This window comes from Rhinatrema bivittatum, chromosome 18 (assembly GCF_901001135.1).
Source record: "Rhinatrema bivittatum chromosome 18, aRhiBiv1.1, whole genome shotgun sequence".
Classification (NCBI taxonomy): Eukaryota; Metazoa; Chordata; class Amphibia; order Gymnophiona; family Rhinatrematidae; genus Rhinatrema; species Rhinatrema bivittatum.
The window spans coordinates 23,643,311-23,656,637 of record NC_042632.1 but is presented as its reverse complement, the minus strand read 5'-3'; the positions used below and the strand labels follow the sequence as shown (position 1 = coordinate 23,656,637).

Genomic DNA, 13,327 nt, shown 5'->3' with positions numbered 1-13,327 from the left:
CCTCTGAACTACTATGTCACAGGGGCTACCGGCGCCATTGGTCAGCCCCTGTCACATGGTAGGAGAACCGACCAATGGCGCCGAAAGCCCCTGTGACATAGTATGGGCAAAGGCTATCGGCGCCATTTTGAGCGTGGCTAGCACTAGCACACTGGGCATGCCACGGAGGAACAAATGGCACCCGGGACCCCGCTGGACCACCAGGGATGTTGGTAAGTCTTGGGGAGGGATCGGGATGGGGGGGGTGTGTTATTATAGTTAATGTTAATGTTTGGGGTGGTTTTTAATTTAAAAAAAAAAAAGTGCCTCTCTCCCCATACAAACCCGAAAAATGGATTTTCCCCGAAGTTCGGTGAAAATCCTTTTTGGGTTTCGGGGCTCCCGAATCAGGACGAATTAGGCAAGGAGATTAAAACCGTTATTGCATCCAAATGATTTCCGAACGGTTGTCCAGGCATTAATTCTACCTAAACTAGATTATTGTAATGCTCTATGGTTAGGAGTACCTCAGTCAATTATCCGCCCGCTCCAACTCTTACAGAATTCTGCTGCGCGACTGTTAACTGATACCAAAAAGTTTGACCACATCTCTCCTGTATTGATGGGTCTGCATTGGCTACCGGTTTATTTCCGTATACAATATAAATGTTTAACACTGATTCATAAAGTCATTTACGGTAGGAATTCCGACTGGCTAAATGCCTCATTGCGCATTCATGTCCCAATACGAAACTTGAGATCACTCGGACAGGCCTTATTGACTATCCCATCACCTAAATTGGCTCATTTGAGTTCAGTTAGAGAGAGATCCTTGTCTTTGGCGGGACCAAAGATGTGGAATTCCCTGCCTGTTCAGATTCGGTTAGAAGAGAACATAAATAGTTTCAGGAAACAAATAAAGACCTGGCTATTTGAACAGGCCTTTCCCAACCAATCATGATCTTATTTTATTTTTACAGACGGAGCAGTTATAGTAACTATAGCAAGGGGAGAAGGGCAAAATGGGAGATGACTTGATGGACAAGGGTTTGGTGAGGAAGGGTAAACTTATGAATAATAAGGATGACAGGAGGGGTTAAATGTATAAAATGTAGGGTAATTCTACTAGTAATAAATAAATGGGTGGCTTTCTATGATAATTTTGTAATATGTTTTAGTTTAATTATATATTGGCTATGTAAGAAACATCAGGGTATGTTATATGTTTGTGTATTTACTTGAGCTTTGCTACTGCAACTCAACTTTATTGTAAACCGCCTTGAAATGAACTTGAAAGTCGGTATATAAGGATATATAAATAAATAAATAAATAAATAATTCGTGATAAACGATTGCACATCTCTAACAGAAACATGCAGACAAAACCAAAATAGAAAGCCTGAGAAACTAGTCTCTGAACAGTGGAATACTGAAGAAAGAGCAAAACACAAAAATGTAAGAAATGCATAATCCCAAAGATGGCATATTCCAATTGCTAAAATCTCAAAAGAATGTCCTTTTTTTAAAAAAATTGTTGTCTGATAGTTGTATTTTCCTAATCAGTCCCAGTCTCTTTTTTCCTCTTTTCCCTTGTAATTTCCTAATTCCTTTTTAGGGTCTCTCTCCTTGTTCTGTTTCTTCTCCTACTATCTTCTTCCTTTCCTCCCTCCCTCACACACACACTCACACACACACACACATAGGCTCATGCTTTCTCCACATACTCCCTCACACACACAATCTGTCACTCTAACATACTCTACCATATACATACACACACAAGCTCTCTCTCTCACATGCTCTACCACAAACACAAGCTCTCATTCTCATATATTCTCCCCCCACACACATACAAGCTCTCACTCTCACATTCTCTCTATATGCACTCACACACACAAGCTCTCACTCTTATGTGCTCTACCATATATATATACACACACACACACACACACACAAACTCTCACTCACATGCCCTGCCACAACATCCAGCTCTCACTCTCTCAACCTATCTCTCCCTGACTCCCATTCTCACATCCACAGATGTACACCCAAGCTCCCATTCTCACCCACAGTCAGATGCACACTCAGGCTCCATTCTCCTTCACATACATACACGGGGCCTTTTCATGGGCACAACCAAACTCCTACTTTTGCTGCCACAGAGATGGGATCCCGTGATGGCCTTGCTGTTTTGACCCTCCTCTTTTTACCCTGGGGATGGTATCCCATGATGGCATTGCAGCTCTGGCCCTCCTCTTCACCGTCACAGGGATGGGATTCTGCAATGGCATTGCTACTCCAGGCTCCAGCCCTATTCGGCTCAAACAGCCCTTGTTGGGGGTGGGGGGTGGCCCACCCCGGCTCATCCATGGCTATGCCACTGGAATGGTGTATAAGTAATAAAATAAAAAATTCTAGGCTAGTCAGCAGGATTTTAAGTCTTGGTGCTAACAGGTTAAAAGAGAGGCTATTTAACAAGGGGGGTAAGGTAGACCGTTCCCAGTTCACTCAGGTAAGGGATAGGACTGGAGAAATTGGTAATTGCGTCGACGCGTGTGTCTACTAAAATCCCCCCCCCCCCTTGCACAGTAGAGGCAGCATTTCCATGCACATGCCCGCATCCATTTAAATTATACGCACATATACTTGCGTACAGCCTATTTTATACCATGTGCACATTTACGCATGTATGTTATAATATGGCCGCTTCCTTTGGTGCAAGCCCACATATGCACGAACATATGAGCCCACGCATCAGTATAAAAGAACTTTTGAAAATAAAGGCCAGCACTTCAACACAGGATCAAAGTACTGTGCATTTGAATGGGGCCAGGGGCAAAGCATTAATGAAGATTGCACAAACATTGGAAAATGCAATCTCTGTGCATACGTTTACTCCCCAACCTGTTCCTGCTCTTTTTTTTAAAGCAGGTCAAAGTGCACACACTGGAGTAAATTTTCAAAGAGGTTTTGCACATAATCGTAGCATGTACATGCGTAAATAGCATGCTCACATGGATGTGCTATTTTATAAATAATGCAAGTATGTGCATATTTTCCACTTCACACATATATTTTACTGGCAGAGAAAAGGGGCAGGCTAGGGGCATTCCAGTGTATGGTTCAGAAGTACATGTAGTAGATACTACTTTGTATGACATCTAGGCATATACATTACTGTACACTTTTATAGCAGCTCATTGAGTGGCACAAATGAATTGAACTTGTTTGGGGGTGAGGTCTGGGAAAACTAGTGGGCATTCAGAGTCTAGGTGGAGATGCACTGGGTGAACTGGCTGAGGTGTTGGTGAACTGGTGATTTCAAGTATAGGCACAAGTAAGCATTTTCAAAATGGTAATCATGCATACTTTAGAAAATGCCTGCCTCCACAGGAAAATATGAGTTATTATGTGTACGTGTTAATTTGTTTGTGCCTAAAATATACATGCATGTATTTGAAAGTAGGCAGAGAAAGTAAGCATTCTCTTGCATTGAAAATATTTGTGCGTACTGAAACATGTCAGGTGAATTTTCCAAAGCTTACTTGCACAAAAAGGGCCATATAGATGTGTATATGGGTCGAACGAGCCCAACGGTTATTTTAAAATGTGTCACATACGCATGTGCATGAGCAAGTAAAGGGGGTGGAAAAGGAATGGGGCATGGGCGGACCATCGACATTCCAGGGCAGGGCCAACAGTTATACTCGCAAATCCGTTATATATTTACTGCTTCTCCTGATGAAGTATAAGTCTGCGGTGATCGCTTTATAAGCTTAACACAACAGGGTGAGGGGTCTGGGTCAACAGGGGGGGGCATTGCAGGCTGAAAAACTAGAGGGGCCTGGATGATCATGAGACAGAAGTGGCAAACTGGTGAACAACTTGCTAAAACTGGGAATGTCTTTTGAATGTCTTTTGAATGAGCATGTTTTAAGACCCACTTACCATTGTGCATTAAAACCGACAAATTCATAAGAAGATACACAAAGTAAATTTGCTTGAGTAACAGCTTAAAATTAGGAGTACACAGATGCACGCTAGGCGTATTTTATATAATAAGTGCGTAACTGTGTGCATGATTTAAATTTCCAGTGCATGTATGGTCACGCACACATATGGGTGCATGCGAGCTTGTTTTAAAATCTACCATTGTGTGGGTACTTTCAGAGCAGATCTCCATGCTATTTTACACATGAACAGATCCTGCCAGACCCAGAGCCCTGGGTGCTCCGGGCAGTTGGACTATCAGTGATATTAAGTAGTCAGAAGTTTGTCGTGAGGTGAGTGTGAAGGGAGCACACTAGCCTCAATAACCCACTCAATCCACATTGACCATGGAATGGTGAATAAAATGGCCACAGCTTTATTGTTGGAAACATCAATACAAACAGTGCTGAGTCCTAACAGCGATAGATGCTATCCTCAAAATGTGTGGCAGACAGTGTGTCACCTCTAGGATCTGGGGCCACCCCAGTCAAGCAGGGCACAATCCTTCCAAGAGGTGCTCCTTGTGAGGATTCCCGGTCAGCCCACAATGCACAAGCAAAATGACTGCCCAACATATAGGGACATCCATTCTAGAGCTGTACTGGAGCCACTTAGCCCTAAATGGCAGATAATCCCTCAGCCAAATCAAAAGGCTAACATGGCCTTCTGTGCACTGCCTCTGGTTGGAAACACCCCTCCTGGTTCAGGTACCCAGCCAAAGGAACGAGGCAGCTATTCAGCATCTTGGGACCTCCCCACTGTAATGCAGCAGTCGTGGCTTCAAACCTTGAACACTACCTTCTGGATGGCCTGCTTTAAAGCATTCAGGAAGAGGTCCTGGACCATGTCTGAAAGGTGTAACACATCCTTATGGAAAGGGTCCTCACACTCAATGCATAGCCAGTTGAGCGTAAGGTGATGACCTCCTCGATGCTCTACTACTTGTTCAGTGAGCACATAAACTGGCATGAGGGATGACCTCAGACCACATGACCTGAATGTAGGGCATTAAGTTTGAAATGAGAGCAATGTCATTCTGGATATTATCAATTAGAAGCTGGCTGGGAATATTCCCCAGATCATTGCCTCCTAGGTGAATGATGAGAACCTTGGGGGATGCATCTAGTCAGTAGGTGACACAAAAGGTAATGAGCTGATCCCAGCACCTTCCTCTTTGGCCCAACCATTGCACCATCACGTCCCCGGGTGGGAGACCAAGGTGTGTGCCGTGCTCACCCTTTATTGTGCGGTGCTCAGTCCAATGCACAAGTAAGTGTTTTGTAATCTAAACATGCCTTGTCACTGGTGAGTCCCAGTCCCTACAATGACATAACACTGTTGAAACAGGAAGGAACTGCAGACAAACAGTAATACCACCAACCCACAATCCATACATCAACTGACTCTTTAAGGGACACAATGTCCAGGGGAGCCATTCATCTGTCTGATATAGATAAGCAGGGGAGCACCATCTGCTGATGCACTGTATAGCTGGGCCAGGGAGACCTGATGCTGCAGCACTGGAAACTGTGGCTACGTTCCCTGATCCCCCAGCCATCGAAGACTCTCGAGAGCCAGAAGAGGCAATCGAGAAGCTCTGAATATCAGAGGATTCTGAGCCACGAGAGTACTTCCTGCCCTTCTTGTGCTTGCACCCTGAGTCTCCAGACTCATCCCCAGTGTCTAGTGAAGCAGCTTTGATTGACTCTCACTTTACCAGCATGGATGATGTCGGGACTGGGGAAGGGCTCGATGGCCATGTCAGAACATCTCTGGGACCATTGCTCCCCCTGCTGCTGGCACTGGCTCTGCATCTGAGATTGTCTCCTCATGCAGCAATGGGGCAGGAGATGGCCATACTTGAGGGTCGGGTATCAAAAGGTCTTCTCCCAATGTTTGAACCCTTGATGTTGGCACAGGGGACCAGGATCCCAATGCCAGGATATGCCCAGGGAACCAACCCTGCAGTGTGAGGTAAGAGTAATAAAAAGGGGGCTCTGAGCAACACCATGGCAACTACACCTGCGGCATGGTCTCTAGTGGCCCCCAGGCTGGGGGTTGGCTGGCTGGAGTTGAAGAATAGGGAGGCACTTGGAAAATGCCCAGCTGAATTTCCCCAATTGGGCACCACCCACTTCCTGGAAGGGTGATACTGCCACCATGAGGCCAAGCTTGGTCACATACAAAGGGTATTCATACCAGTGGCTGGAGACCTGATTGCTGGACCTGCTGGTTGCCAGTGCCCCCAGGGTTCGTATCCCTCCCGACCCATGTCCTGCTCCCCCTGCTGTGCCCATTGGCACATACTGTGATTCACCCTCATGCGTGCTTATAGCAGGGTTGCCAGACCTAACACCTTGAACTACCCAGTGGCCTCTAAACTTGCCCCTTCTGCCTTCCAATTATTCAGGGCGTGGGACTCCCCCAGCCTCTTCTGGCCAGCCAGAATGATGGACTGAGACCTCTGACTTGGACCATGGCTGCTCTAACTCTTGCACCTGGTGCAGGCCATGCTAATTAAGAATAGAAGATAGATTTTGTTTTGTTTTTATAAATAGCTCCAATCAAAGCCAATTTCCCTTTTTTTTTTTTGTCTACAGGGAAGGACTGCATGTTGCCAGCCCTCTCCTCTGCAGTCTGATTTAATTTTTTTATTTTTTAATTGCCCAATCATTGCCAATTCTCACAATGCTAATTCTCTTTTTTTTTTTTTAATTGAATGAGCAGGGCAGCCAAGAAAGAGGGGAAGCACTAACTATAAGCCATTGGATGCGGCAGCAGCAACAGCATGGGGAGCCAGGAACAAAATGGGGCATCCTCCAGGAAATGTCCAGAGTTGAGCTCCGTGCACTGTCCAGCTCCATCCCTGATCTGGTCTCCAGGCTCAAACTACCCAATGCTCCTTTCTGTTGGTACCCATTGGCCTGTCCTGTCCTCCCTTGCACTGCCTTCCAGCCCTCCAATTTGCCTTGCTCGGCACTGGATTTCCCCCACCCGCATCATGGCCCATCTATGAGGCATGCTTGGTGATGTCAACATGGTGGCGTCACACCAGAGCAACGACGCTGCAATAAGGATAACAGTGGCATGGCACAACATGACCCAGAAGCTGTGGGCCCTCCCCAGCAGCATGGTGAGTGCGGGACCCTGCAAACCCCACCCCAGTACCCACAGATCACTACAGCACCGTTTCTTTGTTGGGGTTTGAAGGCAGAGAAAGAGGGTCCTGGTAACTCCAAGTTATTCATTTAAATGTTTAGTTTTGAATATTGAACTCATGAATTTTAGGAATGGGGAACATCTGTAGCACAGTGGTAGTGTCACAGTCTTGAATTCAAAACATTGATGGCTCAAAACAGAGAATGTTCATTTCTGATTTTATAAAATTTATTTTTGCATAGTTTAGTGCATATACAAGGAAACTGTACAAAAATTACATGCAAGGGCAATAAATCTGCCAGAAAGAACTTACAGTCTAAATAGATACCTAAGGCAGTGCATCTGTGGGAGAAGGACGATATGAACTCCTTCAGGACACTCAATGCACTGCCCTCCTCTGAGATCAGTCCCGCCAGTTCTCAGAGCCCTTACTAACATGGCACAGAACTTCCCCTATCAGTAGCATAGCAAAAAACAAACAAAAAAAAAATAATGACTGAAGATAAAACATAGCCCTCTCCTTGTCTTCTATTTTACTGCTGCTCTTAGTCTGTCATAAAGTGATGATAGTTCTTGCAGCACCTGTTGGCTACCTGCAATTTGCTCTTTCTCCTTCTAACAGAGAGCTTAGCTGTGATGTAATTAAATTCTCTGGTGTGGGAGAGGGCATAGAATAGGGGAGAGCATGTTTTGAGGAGTGCCAGCATGGCGCTCTAGCCAAAGGAGGTCTCTCTTGCAGCACTTCCACTTTTCTGCTTCCAGGTGTGATCTATAAGTAAGGAACCTGATGGAAATTTTAGAGCTGTGAGAGTCGCTAGATTTGTAGCTAAATTGTCCAAAAATAGTTAAATTAGCTCCGTTTCATTCACAATTCTAAAAATCTCAATTTCATTCAAAAAATCACCAGATCTAGCTACAAAATCACTAAATCTGTAACACTGGCGCTACAAAAGATCAATAAGAAACCTCTGGGTTGAAAAAAAAAAGAGGAAACGCAGCAGGATTCACGTGATCTGTTTCCATGACAATGAATAGCGGCGGCAGAAGAGAACCTCCAAACTTTCACGTCGCCTGAGCTTGGCGTTCGTCACATCCGGTGGCAGCCTAAGTTGGGAAGGAAGTATATTGTGCGTGAGCCCCGACTGGAAACATGGCTCGAAATGCAGAAAAGGCCATGACGGCCTTGGCAAGGTTTCGTCAAGCACAACTTAAGGGTGGAAAAGTTAAGAAGACCATTTCTAGCATTGGAGTGCAATGAGTTGCCAAAAGCTGAGAAATGGAGACGGCAGATCATTGATGAAATTTCCAAGAAAGTGGCACAGATTCAAAATGCTGGTTTAGGTGAATTCAGGATTCGTGACTTAAATGATGAAATTAACAAACTCCTAAGAGAAAAGGGACACTGGGAAGTCCGAATAAAGGAATTGGGAGGTCCTCATTATGCACGAATCGGCCCCAAGATGTTGGATCATGAAGGAAAGGAAGTTCCAGGAAACAGAAGTTACAAATATTTTGGAGCAGCGAAAGATTTGCTTGGTGTGCGAGAGCTATTTGAGAAAGAGCCTCTCCCTCCTCCAAGGAAGACTCGAGCTGAGCTTATGAAAGATATCGATGCAGAATATTATGGCTACAGAGATGAAGATGATGGAGGTCTTAGTGCCTTTGGAGCAGGAGCATGAAAAACAAGTCATTGCAGAAGCTGTGGAAAGATGGAAGGCAGAGAAAGAAAATCAGCTTGCCAGAGGAGACAAAGCAGAAGAGGAGGACATCAACATTTATGCAGTTAATGATGATGAGTCCGATGAGGAAAATGGCAAGATGAAGAAGGCCAGCAAACTTTTATTGCACATGTCCCAGTGCCATCGCAGATAGAGATTGAAGAGGCTCTCGTGCGGAGAAAGAAAATAGAACTTTTACAAAAGCACGCCAGCGAAACCCTCATGGCACAAAGTGAAGAAGCTAAATGCCTCCTTGGGATTTAGCATCCTTTTGCTATTAAAGAAATATTTTTCTTTGCAGAAAATGAAACCTCTGTTAACAGAAATCTGAAAATCTGAATAACCCTTTTGTTTCTACAAAACCAAGCCCAGTGGTTATCATGTCTGGGGCTGACTTGCTGAAAATATGAACTTGTTTAACCAGCATGGTTGCTCTTTCGTCACAATTTCCAGACAAAGAATAACTCAGGTCTGTTTTAATTTCTATTCTCAGTATGGAAGTGCTTCATTTAGGCTGTGGGAAAACTTTGTTTTTGGGGCTTTTGTCCTTGTAGCAAAGCCTGGGTTTCCCATCCAATTTGTCCCTGCCTTTTTTTTTTTTTACTTTTCTAAGGATGACCATTGAAACGGGGACCAGACTGTTGCCTTGAGTGCCAAAATGGAGATTAACCAACAGGGAATTACACCAGGATTGAAGTGACTGTTGCTCTCCATTATTTTCTGAGACAATTTCACAACATACTAATCTGTGAACCAGGTCTACTAAATACTATAAGTTATGTTCTCCTGGGCAGCAAAGACTGCATAGCTGTAGCTATATTTGATTTCTGAAATCAGGAAAATTAGAGTATAAAGCTTTCTAAAGTAATGTAAAATAAACCTCTATTTATTGTCTAAACCAGACGATTGTAAAAATAACATGCTGCTGCTCTCTTGTTTTTTTGTTTGTTCGTGTTTGATGACTCAGTGCTGAACATTTCGGCAGCTGTTTTGGTAAATACTTTTATAATATCAATTCAGTGAGAAACATTTTGAATTTTTTTTTTTTTTAAATACAAAGAACAATCTGTATTTTTAAGCTTGCTTAGAAGCAATGCTTTCTTTCCTTTTCTGTCTGAGAGAAAAATTGCTAAATGTATAGATGTCTTAAGGGAAAAGCAGTTTTAAACCAACTGTTGAAGAAATTGCCTGTGGGCAGCAAGCACAGAGAGCTATATAGTTAGAATATTGACAGTATGTTGAAAGTCTCAACTCTTTATGCAGTAAAGAAAAAAAAATAGAATGTTAAGAATTATTCAGAAAGGAATAGAGAACAAAACTGTAAATCTATGGTGCGACCACACCTTGAGTATTTTGTGAGGAACTAGAAAAGTTGAAGAGAAGGGAGAGGATGGAAAGGCTCCCTTATGAAAAAAAAGGCTTAATAGTTTGGAGAAGAGACATCAGATGTGATATAATAGAGGTTTATAAAATCATGAGTGAGATAGAACAGATTTATTTATTTTATTTAAAATTTCTTAATATACTGCTTTTTTCAGTTTCAGTTGATTCAAAGCAGTTGTACATGTCTATAAATATAAAAAAAAGCATAAAATATCACAGATAAGAGGACAGTTACTCATATAACCTTTCAAAACACAGTGCCTTCAACTGTATAGAAAACTAATAGTTATTTACTCTTTCAGGTAGTAGAAGGAATAGGGGACATTCCATGAAACAAATTGAAGATTCTCTGTCGACAAGCAGGGTTGAATTAGCTATGACATGGGGGTGACATCATTTGATGACACCAGATGGACCCTTCTCTCATAGCTGATAGAGCTTTTGCTCTGCTGAGCATGCTTGGGAGTTCCTGCATGGATGCTGCCTAATAAGCCCCTCAGTAGTTTTTCCTCCAAGTTCCTGCATGGATGTGTATTTTCTCTCTCTCTCACCCCCTCCCCTTTAAGTTTTGGTATCTAGAAACGTTTGATCTCAACTCGTTCGAGTTGCCTCGCTGCTTCAGCAGCTCCTCAATAGTGCTTTTCAATGCTACTACAAAAAAAAAAAGAGGTAAAGTTATTGGGGCAGATTTTAAATACTTGCGCGAGCGCGTACTTTTGTTCGTGCAGCAGGCGCGAACAAAAGTACGCTGGATTTTATAAGATACGCGCGTAGCCGCGCGTATCTTATAAAATCCGGGGTCGGCGCGCGCAAGGGGGTGCACAGTTGTGCAACCTGCACGCGCCGAGCCCATCGCGGCCTGCCTGTTCCCTCCGAGGCCGCTCCGATTTCGGAGCGGCCTCGGAGGGAACTTTTCTTCACCCTCCCCCCACCTTCCCCTCCCTTCCCCTACCTAACCCACCCCCCCCCCCCCCCCGGCCCTATCTAAACCCCCATCACCTTTGCGCGCGTCGGCCGGCAGCCCCGCTCTGTCCTCCGGTCCCGGGGGTTGGTCCGGAGGCCTCGACCACGCCCCCGGGCCAGCACCACGCCCCCGGGCCCGCCCCCAAAACGCCGTGGAATGCCCTGGAAACGCAGAGTCCCCAGACACGCCCCCTCCCTCCCCTTTTCGAAAGCCCCGGGACTTACACGCGTCCCGGGGCTTTACGCGCACCGGCGGCCTATGCAAAATAGGCGCGCCGGCGCGCGAGGGCCCTGCACGCGTAAGCCTTTTAAAATCCGCCCCTTTATGTCCAGCTCCAAGGACACAGAATCTTCATATACTGTGTGTGTAGCCAGAAGATGTCCTAAAACTGTTATAAGTTTCTGGGGCCAGACCACGATGCAGTTACTTGTAATGATTATAGCCGGATGAAACCAAAGTTCCAGAGGAACAGGGTCTGGAAGATGGAGGAACTTCGCAGGTTGGTGAGGAGCCAAAATCATTCCTCTTGGAGTAGGACCTCCTCAGGCACTGTCTGTGCAGAGCTAAGCAGGCACTTTTCAAGCAAAGCTCCCCCTTATGTGGTGCTAGTTCCCATATCTACCACTCCGTTGGGATCAAGTAAAGTACAGAAGCACTGAAAACAAGGGTCTTCGTAAGCCCATGGGGCTCATAGATGCCCTAGTCTTTTGTACTCTTTCAAAAACTAGGGGACACACAATGAAGTTACTAAATGATATGTTTAAAACTAATAAAGAAAATGTTTTTACTCAATCCATAATTAAGCTCTGGAATTAGTTGCCTGAGGATGTGATAAAAGCTATTAATGTAGCTGCATTTAAAAAAGCTTATGGATTTTTCCTCTAGGATCTTTTTCAAAACTATTATTAAGGTGAAGTTGTAGAAATCCACTTCTTATCCCTGGGATAAGCAGCTTGGAATCAACGGCAGGGGAGAAAGTTTGACACTTCACGCATATCCAACATAGCTCTCTGCTTCAACGGCAGGGGAGCAAGACTGATACTTCACTTTCAAAGCAAAGCCAGCATAGCTCTCTGCTTCAACGGCAGGGGAGAAAGTTTGACACTTCACGCATATCCAGCATAGCTCTCTGCTTCAACGGCAGGGGAGCAAGACTGATACTTCACTTTCAATGCATAGCCAGCATGGCTCTCTGCTTCAACGGCAGGGGGGAATGAAGAAATGTGGATCTATATTCAGGCAACAACCAACAAGGACTGAATTACATAGTTTGGATAAACAGATAAGCATGGGTGTAGCTTGCTTATTGTGGTGGTTAATACCCCTAACTAATTAAGCTATTTCATTTAGATGCAGTTCCAACACTGCTCTCTACATTAATGGTGGGGGTGGAAGGGAAATAGAATAAAAAATGTTACTAAGAGCCAAGAGTAACAGATAAGTATGAAAGAGAAAAAAGTGCAAAAGCTTGCTGGGCAGACTGGATGGGCCATTTGGTCTTCTTCTGCCGTCATTTCTATGTTTCTATGTTTCTATTTCTCGAACCATAAAGCCACCCTTTGTTGCAATGAATGTTGTTTTTTTTTCTTTTACCTCCTTCAGTTATGTGGAATGGTGAATATATCACTTTCATTTCACTTCAAAGCTTCAGGTTTGCATCCTGAAGAACAGAGGTGGGGGAAGAGTGGGCTGCACATCAGCCCTCTGCCACTGAGTCTCAGTAGAGTGCCTGCAGTGCTTAACAATATGGACAAATTATATTGAGCAGTTTCTGCTTCTGCAGGGTTGAGAGGACTTTATGATTATAGTCTAACATAAGAGCACAGATTAGCAATATAAATATTCTCCAAGTTGACACTGGGGGAGGATAAAGGTAAAGAGTTGCTAGAAAGAGATTAGCAAAACATGTCTATCTTTATTAAAGCTTAGCAACACTCAAACTTTAAGCATACTTTTTGTTGGCATAAGAGAGTTATATAATAGTTGAATTAATTCCAGATCTAAAGAAGAAAGTATAAATTCTTTTTTTCGTGATTATTTTTACTAGCATAAAATTGATAAAGGAAAATTGATAAAGGAATCTAATAGTTGCTCCCCAGAATACTGAAAGGACTCAATACTGTATGCACTACTC

The 13,327-nt window shown here is 44.0% G+C and overlaps 1 pseudogene; it reads left to right on the top strand.

Moving 5' to 3' along the window:
• The first annotated feature begins 8,270 nt into the window (after positions 1 to 8,270).
• Positions 8,271 to 9,117, top strand: LOC115079920 (annotated as a pseudogene).
• Positions 9,118 to 13,327: the final 4,210 nt, after the last annotated feature.